The 13646-nt window shown below is 38.8% G+C and overlaps 1 long non-coding RNA gene across 1 annotated transcript; it reads right to left on the reverse strand.

Moving 5' to 3' along the window:
- Positions 1-3064: 3064 nt before the first annotated feature.
- On the reverse strand, positions 3065-3789 carry LOC136421151 (uncharacterized). Its single transcript, XR_010753374.1, has 2 exons — positions 3529-3789; positions 3065-3316 (listed from the first exon to the last, which is right to left on the reverse strand). It is a non-coding gene; the product is annotated as an uncharacterized lncRNA (long non-coding RNA).
- Between the last annotated feature and the right edge of the window lie 9857 nt (positions 3790-13646).

Raw genomic sequence — 13646 nt, forward strand, 5'->3', positions numbered from 1 at the left:
CTCGTTGTATACTCGTTTGCTTGCACAGTTTACGCTGGTAAAACGGCATAGTTAATACGCAAGAAGTCAGTAATTGTCATCCATTATCAACGTACCATATGTGCAGTCGGCACGGTACAAGAGAGACTCTATACGGCTGTCTGAGGTACTACAACCAAGGTTCTCAGCAAACCTGTTTGTTTACACGGTTACAGTGCCCCTAGTTCCGCTAACAATTACAAAAACCAAATATATCGCATCACGCTCTGTTCTAGGTGTAAAAAGTAAGAAGCAATCGAGTTCAGGAGGAATTAATTATATTTTAGATCGACAATCGGTTATACTGTGCAATATGGTTGGTTTTAAGCTGGATAACCAGGATAATGTAGTGACCCTCCGTGGTGACCCGAGGTCCGCAAAGGTCAACCTTGAAATCTTTCTATGCCCTGATTATCCAGTTTTAGTGACTACATCACAGTATAGCCGACTGTCGATCTAAAATCCAATTGACTTTCGTCAGCGCCCTTCTTTGCAGCTAGAATATGGTTAGACACACTGTTTTTGGTTTGTGATAATTTTAGCGACACTTGAGAGTAATGTTACCGTGTAATTTATGGTTCCTAGCGTTAAAAGAACGAGTTTGCAAATTCTTTGCGGGAGGATCTAAAGTATAAGGTAAGGTTACCCATCATCTGTTTTCCAAAGTATTCCGAGCCCTGCTGTGTCTCCTTTCGGATACCATTTTGATTTGGTTTACTCAAGAAGCCTCTACACGACCTACTTGGTGTATCCGGCCGTGCAACAGAGCGGTTCGGATCTCGGTTCACAATGCTGCAGTAGGCGGACCGAGAGATAGAGGGCGCTAAAAAAGGACCATAAAAAAGGCTGAATTAATGAGGCACATGGGCGCGTGCTTTGTATCTCGGGGAAGTGTCGCAAGCTATCATTGGTTGAACTGGATCGGTCCAACTGATAACGTATTATGGGAGACATGCCAGGATAGACGATATGTTCGACGCGTATACGTACAGTTTGAAGTAATGAAATGACCACCATAGCAATTTTTTTTGGGGACATTTTTGATTAAACTTGGTGATAAAATGTACCTGTCCACGTATGAATAGGAATTAATAACAAAAATTAGATGTGACAATTTTACACCCCCGTGTAAAGCACATTTGGCATGGTCCAAACTGGTACTGCTGCTGCTGTATCACAGGGAATGCTGTGGAGTTTCTTCTACTTTGTTTGCAACTTTTCGGCTTATTTTAACTGTTTTTTTCCTGCGCTTGAAGAACAACGTTTGGACCCTTCCCCGGTGGATTTAAACTGACAAATCTTGGTGGCTTGATGAGAAAATGTGTGTTTCCTGGAGTGTGGAATTTGGAGAAGACAACATGGCGAAATGAACGGGCGGCGGCGTGGTGTGGAGAAGACGAGTTCATACAAGGTAAAATAACAAATCATTCTGTCCATATTGTTTGTAAGCGACCAGTAAGGGCATGTGAAAGATACCCTTTTAAAAATGTGTGTAGTTTTTAGGTCCTGTCGACAAATTATTCTTCATTTTAGACCGTGAGGCTTGGGAGGACTTAATTTTGCCCCATTTTCTTGAATATTCGCATTTTGTGGTGTGCTTATAGAACATTGAATGTAACTGCTGTTATGTGTATGTCTCACTTATATATTGTAGAAAGTTTCAGTTGACATTTGTGCAAAAGAATGTAATAACAGAAGTCTCTTCTTTGTTAATCTCCACGTGGTGCGCCTGGGTCAGTGACCACCTGTTGGAATGCGCACGTGTGTAGGATTTAATCCGCAAATTTTCCCGCCCAAAATTGTCGTGTATTGCGCAACACAATTTGATATATTCCATTCTATAGATGAATTCAAATACATTCTAGAAGGCGACAACCCTTATCCCTACAAATAGGTAAATATATCAAAGAATGTTTAGATCTTAGAACTAGTACTGTAGTGTGATACGTGAAACTCGACATGTTGAAGCATTCATATACTTCTAATCATTTTGTATGCCATTGTTTGTTGTTTGCATGTATAGTTGTAGATGACCTTACGAAAGTCGCTGTACTTTTGTTGTGTCAATAAAGATTTCAATTACTCCGTAAACAAGGCGGCCGGGGCATTAGCTTCGAAGCTGCGCTAGAAGTTTGCAAGTTAGTTAGGTTTGGTCAGTCATTTCTCTGTTGCACTAGCTAAGTTATATATCATTATAATGAATGTTTATCACTCAGGCAAGTAAAATGTTCCCCAATCCTCTGTGCCCAGTTTATTTGGATTAGATATCCAACTTAGTTGGTGTGGTTGGTGGGGCGTCTAAGGTTTTGCTTCGATGTGAAGAAGTTTGTCTTCAAAAATGTCATACAAATTTATTGGATATTAATATTCATTGATATTTTGTTGAGCTTGAACTCTCAATAAAAATTGAAAGAAAGTTATGGCCTGGCCCTGATGTAAACTGAATGTCTTGTCAGATCTTGTAAAAGAACTGTTTCTATTTCATATTTTGTTTAATGTTTTTGGCCCAACTTGTATAAGTCATCATTAGTGATAAAATGACCTTTTCTAATCACATGTTGCCCCTGTCAATGCCCTAAACTGTTTATTGTTTTCATACATAGTTTGCTGTGCATCTTAAGGACTTGAGCTGTGACTCCTGTTGGACCAGACTAACACTCGTGAACACTGAAGGAGCCCAAATGTTTCTACAGGTAAGATTGTTTGAATGATACCCTATACTGTATATGAGATGGACTAATCCTCAGTCAACAGACATTCTTCACTCTGCATTCACACTTCAGTAAGACAGCCAGAGATGCACAGTGCCCATTCAGAACTTTTATTCAGTCTGTGAGACTTTCAAAGCAAAGTATTTTACATACTTTGTCTAAACTTGAAAAGGACTTGCAATGCATGGAACATCGTATCCTCCTTTCTAACATCAAGTAACTTAGTTTGTTTTGTTTTAACTGCACCTTGACATCAAGAAAGTGTATTACAGATTGCTATTGTATATAATTTTTTTATAAACCTACACAATACCACATTCATATTCAATGTTGTCAATGAAATTTTGTAGTTTGATAGACTTTCTTCCTAGGCACAAATTATGATCAATCCTGGCTGTTCATGCTTAGTTTTGGATCTAAAATTTAAACTTTAGTAGTTGGTAACAGGTAGACCAGCTGAAGAAAAGTGAATAAAATACAGCATGACATTCTAGATGTTAGTTGTAAGAAAGGCCAACTGCTGCTATCAAAGCCCTGACTTTTGTTTGTCTTTCTTGAAGATGAGACCCCAGAGACCAGACTGTAACCTGTTGGGAGGAAGAACCAGACTTTGATCAGCAGAGCAGTGGAAGAAGATGGGGAGTTGTGAGTTTTTAGACATATAACAAATGTTACGAATGTTATGGAATGTATATTGTCTGATGACATGTATGTTCTGTGAATAATGTTGGTATATGTTAATTTAGCATGTGGTTTTTCTGAATGAGTTTTTATTTTACACCCTAGGCTACTGGCAAACCTGACCATGCCGGACCTGTCAGCTATCCTGTGTGCCTGTTGATATTCCAGAAGGACTTGGCTATGTTCCTGTGGGACCTGTCCTTATTCCAGGAGGATTGTTCCAGGAGGACCTATCTGTGTGTGCTGTGGGACCTGTCAGCTATCTACAAGACAAGAGAACATCGGACTGTGACTGTAAGTTGGCTTGTACTTCTAGAATTCTTTCAAAATAGGGATCTGCATGCCGCAAAGCGTAATCAACCGTTTAGACTTTGCGAAACTTGAAGCCGGAGCATTTGATTTTACATTTAATTCGTGCAATACCTGCTTAGCGTTCAAGGTATGATCTAATAGAACGTAATACGTGGCCGCTGTCTTCTGGGATTCAGCGCAAAGCGTAGTCGCAATCTCCCAATTCATTTATTTATGCAGATCCCTAAAAATGACAATAAAAAACGTTGGGAAAGGGCATGTCTGCGATCCTCTGAATTTTTAGTTCCAAACACCATAAAATGATTGTCAAAACTAGCCCTCCCTTCTGTTTGTTGTCATTTCTGAAAGATTTCACATTTCTTATACTAATACCTAGTTTAAGGTTGTGACTAATATTATATTGTAGATATTCATCGGAGAACACAGTACATTTTCCTTTTGAAGAGAGCATTTGCAATGTTGTTTTTTCATTCTGTATGGCAATGGGGTATATCGTCAATATCATTTGCAATCAGACTGTTCCCTGATATCCTCTTCATCACATTAGACTTCACCTTTTTGACATGTTTTCTGACATGACCTAAATGAAAAAGGGCATGCATGGAGATTTGAACTTCTCAAGAATAAACAAATCTGATAATTAATTTTGTCTTACTCTTACCTTTTCTCTGACATGGCCTCAATGAAAAAGGGCATGTATGGAGATTTGAGCTTCTCAAGAAAAAATAGATGTTGTGTTTTGTCTTACCCTTACCTCTTCTCCGACATGACCTCAATGAAAAAGGGCATGCATGGAGATTTGAGTTTCTCAAGAATAAACAAATGTATATAATTTACATCAACTCAAGGTATTGATCAAGTTAATCATCAATTTGTGTGGTTTTCACTTTATTTCTCTCAACAATTTTATGAGTGATGAAGAGGATTTCAGGGAAAATACTTTGGTTATATGATGATTCTTGGAATTGTGTCCCATTGCTTTACAGAAAATGGAAAAGACAAGTTGTGCTTTCTGTAGAGTGAAATGTACTACCAGGTAAGCTGCATGTGTGTGATGACTTTTGAAAGAGAGGAATTGAGTTAAGCAATCAGCGAATTTCAAACAAAAATATATATTGGATTATATACAAAACTGTATGCATTTTTGGATTTATGGACATTTTGCCCGGTACAAATGGCAACTCATGGTTTTGATGTTCTTGACATGTGAAAAGGAAAATTCAGAAGTTTAAAATATGTTTCATATCAAGTATGTCTTACAAATCTTGGCAACTTGAAAACTAATTCTATATGACAGTACGTGCATCCACAATTTGATGACGCAGGAACACAGTTTGGTAAGTATTGTACAGAATTGATGTACTGTATCATTGACTTTTATTCATATTATAGTGCATTGTACAGTACAGGCTTCAGTATATGCATTAAATCCTGGAATATTGTGTGACTCGCACGTAAGTCTTAATGTGAGATAGACAAATATGTAGCGAGATAGTAAATTCGGCAAAACCTTTTTAGAGGTCCGTGAACCCCGAACTTGCGAACTATTTTAAAGATCTTAAGGATTGCAAAGAAATATGTCCAAACCATTTGGGAACCATGGTAGATAACAGGGCCTGATTCTCTCACCACAAAATGGGCTATAAGACACAATCCATAGTCCCACAACTCTATCCAAAAATTCCGAGGTACGTTGCACGAAATCCTGCATGACTTGGTGCATAATCCCAAAGCCTGTACTGTACAACAATAATGAGATATGCAAGTTGACCAAAAATAGTAAACCTGTCGCGTCGATATTCTGCATGGCATATTTCAAAACTGGGTGCAAGTTTGATGAAATGGCATATTAAGGTCGTTTTTACAATTTTCAGTGATCGCGAAAAGTGGCTACAAGAAAAAAATCACATATTATATTCATCACAAGCTATATCATGAGGCATTGCGTTTTAGGCAGTAACTGTGTACTGTGTAGACAGCCCTCCCTCACATACATGTACTTGTCAATCCACGAATGTTCTAATCACTCTTCCAAATTTACAACTTTACTGTAACTTAAGTTACTACATTTGCTACAGTGTAACCACTTATATAATCCAAAAGTTCACAGGATGTACTAGAAAGGTAGTGGCTGAAGGATTTGTCCATTTACAGTGTAATTACTGTAAAAGCAATTGCTCAACCTTGAAAAGTTGAGAATGGCAATAGATAGTTATGTTAGATGTATATTCCTCGACACACAATAATGCAAAGCCTCATGGAATAGCTTGTGTTGGCGCCATGTTTGTTTTAAAGTTTGCTTTTTTGTTGCGATACAAAATCGACTATAACCAGTGTAAAGTTTGTTGAAGCTTTTCACTATGTAAATATGAGGATAATATATCTATTAGCCAGGTGATGCATTTGGTCATTTCAGGGAATTTGCACATAGTTTTGAAGTATGCCATACAGAATATTGTGCGTTACCCATGACAGGCTGGACGGTTTACTATTTTTAAGACTAGCTAACTCGCATGTACGTTTCTCAATTATTGTTGTACATGCACTATAGTATAAATAAAGGTCAATGATACAAGTTTCCGAACTGTTTGTGTTCCTGGGCAAGCACTCAGGTCATCAAATTGTGAGTGCACACGCTGTTATATTCAGTTTTCAAAGGAAACTAAAAGGTTTGGTTGGAAAACTTACTATACTGTGCTAAATATACCCCGACGTCAAGTTTGACCTAATTTGGGATTACCGTTTGAAAATTGCGCCATAAGTGGCCGACATCACTCCCGCGGCATGATATTAGCCCTCCCACCTCTAAACCTGCGTTTTGGGGCATCAAAGAAGAATTGAGCTGAGAAATTCACTCTGGGGTATGTTTGGTATAATAAGTTTTCCATCCGAACCTCTAAGTTTCCTTTAAGAAATAAAAGTTTGTCTATCTAGATAAAGAAGTCTTTCATGACTTTCACATGGTCAACAACATGAAAACGTTGCTTTCTGCTTCAAATCATAATTGTTCCAAGTAAGCTAAACAGTGCTAACAAAGTTTGATCTTTCATCGCACAATTCCTCTCTTTGTGACCAGTCAATGTGTTCAAATCACCTGCCAAGAACTCCCCCTATTTGCATTTGATAACATAATTAATTGGATTAAGTTTTTCCCTCCGATTCTCTTAGTCTATGGTTCACTCTCCTAATTTGCATAAATTTGCATATCCAGGTCTCTCCTGATTTGCATACTTGGTATTCCTTGCTATTCTTGGTCAGGCTTGTAGACATTGCACTATGTACATTGTATTGTATTTTCAATGCTTTGAAAGCTTATAATGGATGCGTCCTGTATTACTGTATTAAGTTTACTCATTTCTAAGTGTCTTCGTTCCTTTTCCCTGATCAGTCTGTGCAAATGTTCTCCCGAGGAATGTCTTTTCTGGAAGACATTGGGGCGTCGAAACCCCAGTACACAAGCACATTGACTGACAGGAAAAGGAATGAAGACACTTAAAAATGAGTAAACTTAATACAGTAATACAGAACGCATCCATTATAAGCTTTCACAGCATTGAAAATACAATACAATGTACATAGTGCAATGTCTACAGGGCTGACCAAGAATAGCAAAGAATCCCAAGTATGCAAATCAGGAGAGACCTGGATATGCAAATTAGGAGAGTGAACCATAGACTAAGAGAATCGGAGGGAAAAACTTAATCCAATTAATTATGTTATCAAATGCAAATAGGTGGAGTTTTTGGCAGGTGATTTGAACACCAACACACTGATCACACAATTCCTCTTTTTGTGATTAGTCAAACTGCTTAGCTACTTGGATATCTCAACATTTGAAGCAGAAAGCAACTCATCAACAGGACATTTTCATGTTGTTGACCATGTGAAAAAGAAGTCTTTCATGACTACCTGTTTATATTTCTTAAAGGAAACCTATTATTAGTAAGAGGTTTTGGATAGAAAACTTAATATACCACAGAGTGAATTTGTCAGCTGTATTTAAACATGTGACATCACTTTGGGACGCCCCAAAATGCAGAGGTGGGAGGGCTTAGATAACACCCTTCTCACCTTCACATTTTGCCTAGGGCCACTTATGTCGCGATTTTCAAACGGTTACAGGAGTCGCAAATTAGGTAAAATAGGTGAGAACATGACGTTGAGGTATATTTAGCACAGTATAGTAAGTTTTCCAACCAAACCTTTTAGTTTCCTTTGAAAACTGATATCACAGCGTGTGCGCCCACAATTTGATGACCAGGGCAGGAACACAGACAGTTCAGAAACTTGTATCATTGACTTTCATTCATACTATAGTGCATGAACAACAATAATTGAGATATGTAAGTTAGGTAGTCTTAAAAATAGTAAACAATCCAGCCTGTCATGGGTAACGCACGATATTCTGCACGGCATATTTCTAAACTATGTGCAAATTCAATGAAATGACCAAATGCATCAGGCTCATAGTTACATAGCGAAAAGCTTCAACAAACAAAAAGTTATCGTTGATCTTGTATCGCAACAAAAAAGCAAAAAACAAAATTGCTGCCAACAAGCTATCTCATTTACATTGAATTGTTCTGCCCTGAACATTCGAGGATTGACGAGTATGCGAAGGAGGGCCACCATTTTGTTGGGCAACATACGAATGATTTAAAAACGGTAATGATAATAAGCTTGTCGTACACTGTAAAAAACTTGAACACAGAACTACTACATAAAAAATCAGAAATTACAGAATGTAATCGCTGTATACACAAACTTACTGCCTAAAACGCAACGCCTCACGATATAGCTTGTGATGAACGTCAATGCCATTTTTTTTCTTAGAAAATTTGTAAAAACGACCTTAAGCCTGCAGCTTTGGTCATTTCATCGAACTTGCAGCCAGTTTGAAATATGCCGTGCGGAATATCGACATATGTTTTCATTTAGCTTCAGTAGTATATGGTACCCGGTAACGAGTGTGGTCACGACAGGCTGGACTGTTAACTACTTATTGGTCAACTTGCATATCTAATTAATGTTGTACAGTACAGGCTTTGGGATATGCATGAAAGTCATGCGAGATTTCGCCGGACGTACCCCAGGATTTTACGAGAGACTTGTGGGACCTACCGCAAGATGCTGATTGTGTCTTGTAGCCTATTTTAATACTCAGGCCCTGTTAAATGGAATCTAGCGTGGTTCCAAACAGTTTGGACATATTTCTTTGCAAAATTCTTAACACTAATTATAAGCTGCTGCTTCCAGAAGTTTGTTCCCGACCGGGGGACTGGAGGTCAAAGGGCATTGCACAACCACTGATTACGTCATTCCATGATCCCTTGCGGCCATCACGTAACCAACATGGCGCCCATGTCATCTGCCGAGCTTCTTTTTGTTGTTTTCAGCAATAACTTCTCAGTTTTAATGCCCAACTGTCTGGGTTTATGCACAAATAAGTGTTTGGGGAGCTTGATACTACAGATTCTGGTGAAAAATACCGTTCCATGATCGAGGATTCTACATTAAATGGCAAAAGTGACGGCGTGCACATGGAACGACAAGTTTGCGTCATCCCAGGGGGAATTAACTCAACGGCTTCGGAAGTAAACGCAGTGTTGGAAATTTTGACATTCGTTGTGGAGCTGACAATGGTCAATTTCATTTGTGAACGGGATAGAAGTTGGAGGCAAGAAATAGGTGTATTATATTTTTTATATAGTCTCAGAAAAGGGAATGATATGTTGCAATGGATAAGCCTTTTAGCCTAGTAGTCATATACTCAAACTGCAGTAATCTGAGTGCGTATTTCTTCATGTGATTCTGAAATAATTTCCTAAATAGCCTGTGGCCTTCTGACATGTTACTAATGATATCTACAGCTATGAACATTGCTGAATGATAATTTTTATATCACTGTACTTGTTACACCAAGAGCATGTAATGGGCAGGAAATCTGGCAGCTTAAGGGTCAAGATCATTCAAAATCGTTTGCAAGTTCGGGGTTCACAGACCTCTCAAAAGGTTTAGCTAACGCAGTAGATTAAGTTTATCTTGAACTCTGGCAAATTCCGAGCCTACACTGGTTTTAAGGTCTCACATTAATAGTTACGTGCAAGTCACACAAAATCCCAGTATTTGATGCATATCCTGAAGCCTGTACTGTACAATGCACCATAATATGAATTAAAGTCAATGATACAGTACATGCATTAAGTACAATACTTACCAAACTGTGTTCCTGTGTCATCAAATTGTGGATGCACATACTGTCATATAGATTTAGTTTTTAAGTTGCCAAGATTTGGAAGACATACTTATGAAAAATATTTACTGAATGTTCATTTTCACATGATGTCAACAACATAAAAACCATGAATTGCCATCTGCACTGGGCAAAATGTCTATTAATCCATAATGTGGTTTTGAAAATAATCCAATATGCATTTTTGTTTTGCTGATTCCTTAACTCAATTCCTCTCTTTCAAACATCACACACAGCTTACCTGTAGTACACTCTATAGATGTTAGTATAAGGTGAATTCTTTCAGAAATGAAAACAAACAGAAGGGAGGGCCTGAGTTTTAACAATAGTGGTTGGAACTAAAAATTCAGAGGATCGCAGAAATGCCCTTTCACAACATTTTTCATTGCCATTTCTAGGGGTCTGCATGGGAGGTCCCGATCACGCTTTGCAATAAATTCTGGAAAGCAGTGACCACGTATTACGCTTCATTTGTGTAGGCTGGATGTTTCGCGTTTGATGACTTCAAAATTTACAAACTATAAACAGCAAGACGCAGAAACTTGAGAAAGCAACGGCCCCGTATTACGCTTCCTTCATGCTGGCTGCATGTTCACGCATAATGCACAGATTACGTTAACGTTAATCAGAGCAGTTGTAACGGCTTCTAATTGCGCAACGTCATACAGCTGATTACGCCTTGCAGCATGCAGACCCCATATTTGAAAGAGTTCTGAAAATAAAAGGCAACTCACAGTCAAAGTCCGATGCACTCTTGTCTCGTAGATGGCTGACAGGTCCCACAGGAATACAGGCAAATCCTCCTGGAATATGGACAGGCACACAGGATATAGACAGGTCCCACAGCAACATGGTCAGGTATACAGCATCAGCTTCTAATAACCTGGGGTGTAAAAGAAAAACATAGTCAGAAAAATCACAATGTCAGCACCAAGGACAGATCCTGTATTGTAACTCAACAGCTAGAGCTGACAGCAATATCTGATTTCGTTTGAAGATAGGAATTACTTGCAACCAGGAATGTTTAAATGTTAGTGCGGATTGAAGAAAAATCATGTCAAATTTACACAACACTATTCACAGAGCAATTGCATGACTGCCATTGGACATCAAACATTTACAATAGTTACAGCATTTGTTTAAGATCTAAAACCTGCTTTGGGTGAGGGGCAAGAGCACATGAGCTTTGTTAGTAAGGTGAAAAAATAGAACAGAAAATTACATTGAATCAAAAGTCCATTTAAATTATACATTAATCTCGTAGAATATCAAGCCAAACAACAATCACACAAAATACATCTCACATCAGAAAGTACGTCAAAAAGTTAACACACATATCTCATTGAGAGACCATGTTATTCTGAAAGATATTCAAGAAACTTGCACACGATGGACATAACAGGCAATTGCTCATTAACAAAAATGAAACACTCAGACTCTGAATGAGCAACACTTTTTGATTGTAGAGAAATGTATAATGTAATATAATTCTTATTACAAACATTCAAATACACATAGCAATTCACCCAGACACAGATATACATGAAAATCATTTTTTAATGATGATTCTGAATACTTTTCATCAACTTACGGTCAACACGTCATCTTACCTAAAGATTAAATCACTGATTGTTTTCTTTCAGAATTTGAATGTCTAGAAATAGTATCCAAAGTTAACATACCTACATGTAGAATGTGCTTAATATCCTGATATCTGAATGCAAGACCAGAGTTACAGTGCCTTAAGTTTAAAATGACACTTTGCTTCAAATGATGTCAACTACATGTAACACCTGTCCAAATGTGAACAGTGTCCTTACCTGTACATCCATGTTCTACACCTACCTGTCAGAAAAGGCAGGTATACATTTGAAACACCGAGAGGGAGTAACATTAAACTGCCCGCCCCGGGGTTTGATCCCCCGAGCTCCAGATCATAACCTCACACACTCCAACCACTTAGAGGCTAAAAGGTCGCGACCCCTTAGGCTGAGCAGTTGGTGTGGTGCTATCACTGCTGCATGATAGTCCCTGTTACACATGAGAGGTTTATGTCTAGCATGTAAATCAGTTGCCAGTCCATGACTCATCCACTGAAGAACACAATCAAACAATAAGTTAGCATGAACTTGACATTCATGATGATCAATAATAGAAAAAAAAGTACTGCACTATAATGCATGGAATCCTAGTATGGAAATGTGGACAAAAAGAAATGTCATTAACAGCTATCTTAAGAATCAAACTTTCAGACAAAGTCACTGTCAAATTGTGTCAACTGTCTAGTAAACACATTTCATTCACTTATCTATTCATCTAAAATCTTAAGTCATCTGGATGGGCTTCAAAGAGGCTGAACTGAACTGACCAAAACCCTGGCTCCTTTCCTGTCCCCTACTACAACAATGGCCCCTTCCATGGCTCAAGTTCAATGACCTGATTACATGTACCACAGTGATCATGTGATCACCTGGTAAGGTTACACACAGCTTGAGGTGACAGACAATAACAGTGGCTAAGGTCTCATTCCTGAGTTAATCTGTGTGTAGACTCCGAAGGAGTGCGTACGCCAAAAAATGAACGGCTGCATGAACGTGTGTTTATATCGGTGGGAAATTCCATTTTAGCCAGCCCGACTGATCTCAAGCGTCAAACTGATGAAAGCTTGTTTGTAACTGAAGATATTAGCAGGTAAAGTTTGGCAGCCGCGCGCGAGGTCGGATGTCCACAGCCCGACAATGTAGGTGAACCGGTCGTGCGCTTTCAGCTGGAAAGTGCCTTTTTTGGGGGTGTAGCTAAGTGCAGTTTGTAATTGCCATAAAAAGGAATTGTATGCCAACTGGTAGTTGGCAATTTTTTCACATGATCTACTACTAGCAGGGTAAATGTGCTCAACAGAGAATGAATAACATTGGTGCATTTCTTATAGCTTCATTACGAACGCGCCCGTGTAAAACATTTTTTATAACATGTAAGCCTATGGGGCAAAAAAAACTCATGAATGAGACCCTAAACAGCAAAGAAAGGAACTGCTTTAAACACAGTTTTACCACGACTGTGACATTGATCTACAAGTTCCTTAACTTCTTTACTGTTGTTGCTAAGACTTTTCACCTTACAGAGATGTTTGTGTCGGCCTTGTTTACGTACCTGAATGTCCAGACGTGTGTTAATTATTCCTGTTGTTTGTGTTCCTGTTGGCCTACTGGTACCTCTGGACCCGGGCGCCTCCCAACCTTCCCCCGGGGCCATGGGGACTCCAGGGCTGGGGACCATGCTGCAAATGGTCATAAAGGTGGGGTTGGGACTTCTACTCGCTAAGTCAGACATTACATATAGAATTTATTAGAAAGCAATGTAACATAGGTAAATACACCTCTGGACCCGGGTGCCTCCCAACCTTCCCCCAGGGCCGTGGGGACTGTCAGGGCTGGGGACCATGCTGCAAATGGTCACAAAGGTGGGGTTGGGACTCTATCAATTAGCTCAAGTCCGACATTACAATTTCAGTCAAGTTTATTCAACAACAATTGCATCAGGTACAATGTATGGCAAGTAACATGAACTATTAACAACTACGGACTGTTTATAACATTTTTGTCAATCAACATGGCCTTACACAGCCCTAAAAGCCTTGTGTGGTTGTAGATATGTCAAAGTGCTTGTGACAG

The sequence above is a fragment of the Branchiostoma lanceolatum genome, chromosome 15, assembly GCF_035083965.1.
Source record: "Branchiostoma lanceolatum isolate klBraLanc5 chromosome 15, klBraLanc5.hap2, whole genome shotgun sequence".
NCBI classification, from domain to species: domain Eukaryota; kingdom Metazoa; phylum Chordata; class Leptocardii; order Amphioxiformes; family Branchiostomatidae; genus Branchiostoma; species Branchiostoma lanceolatum.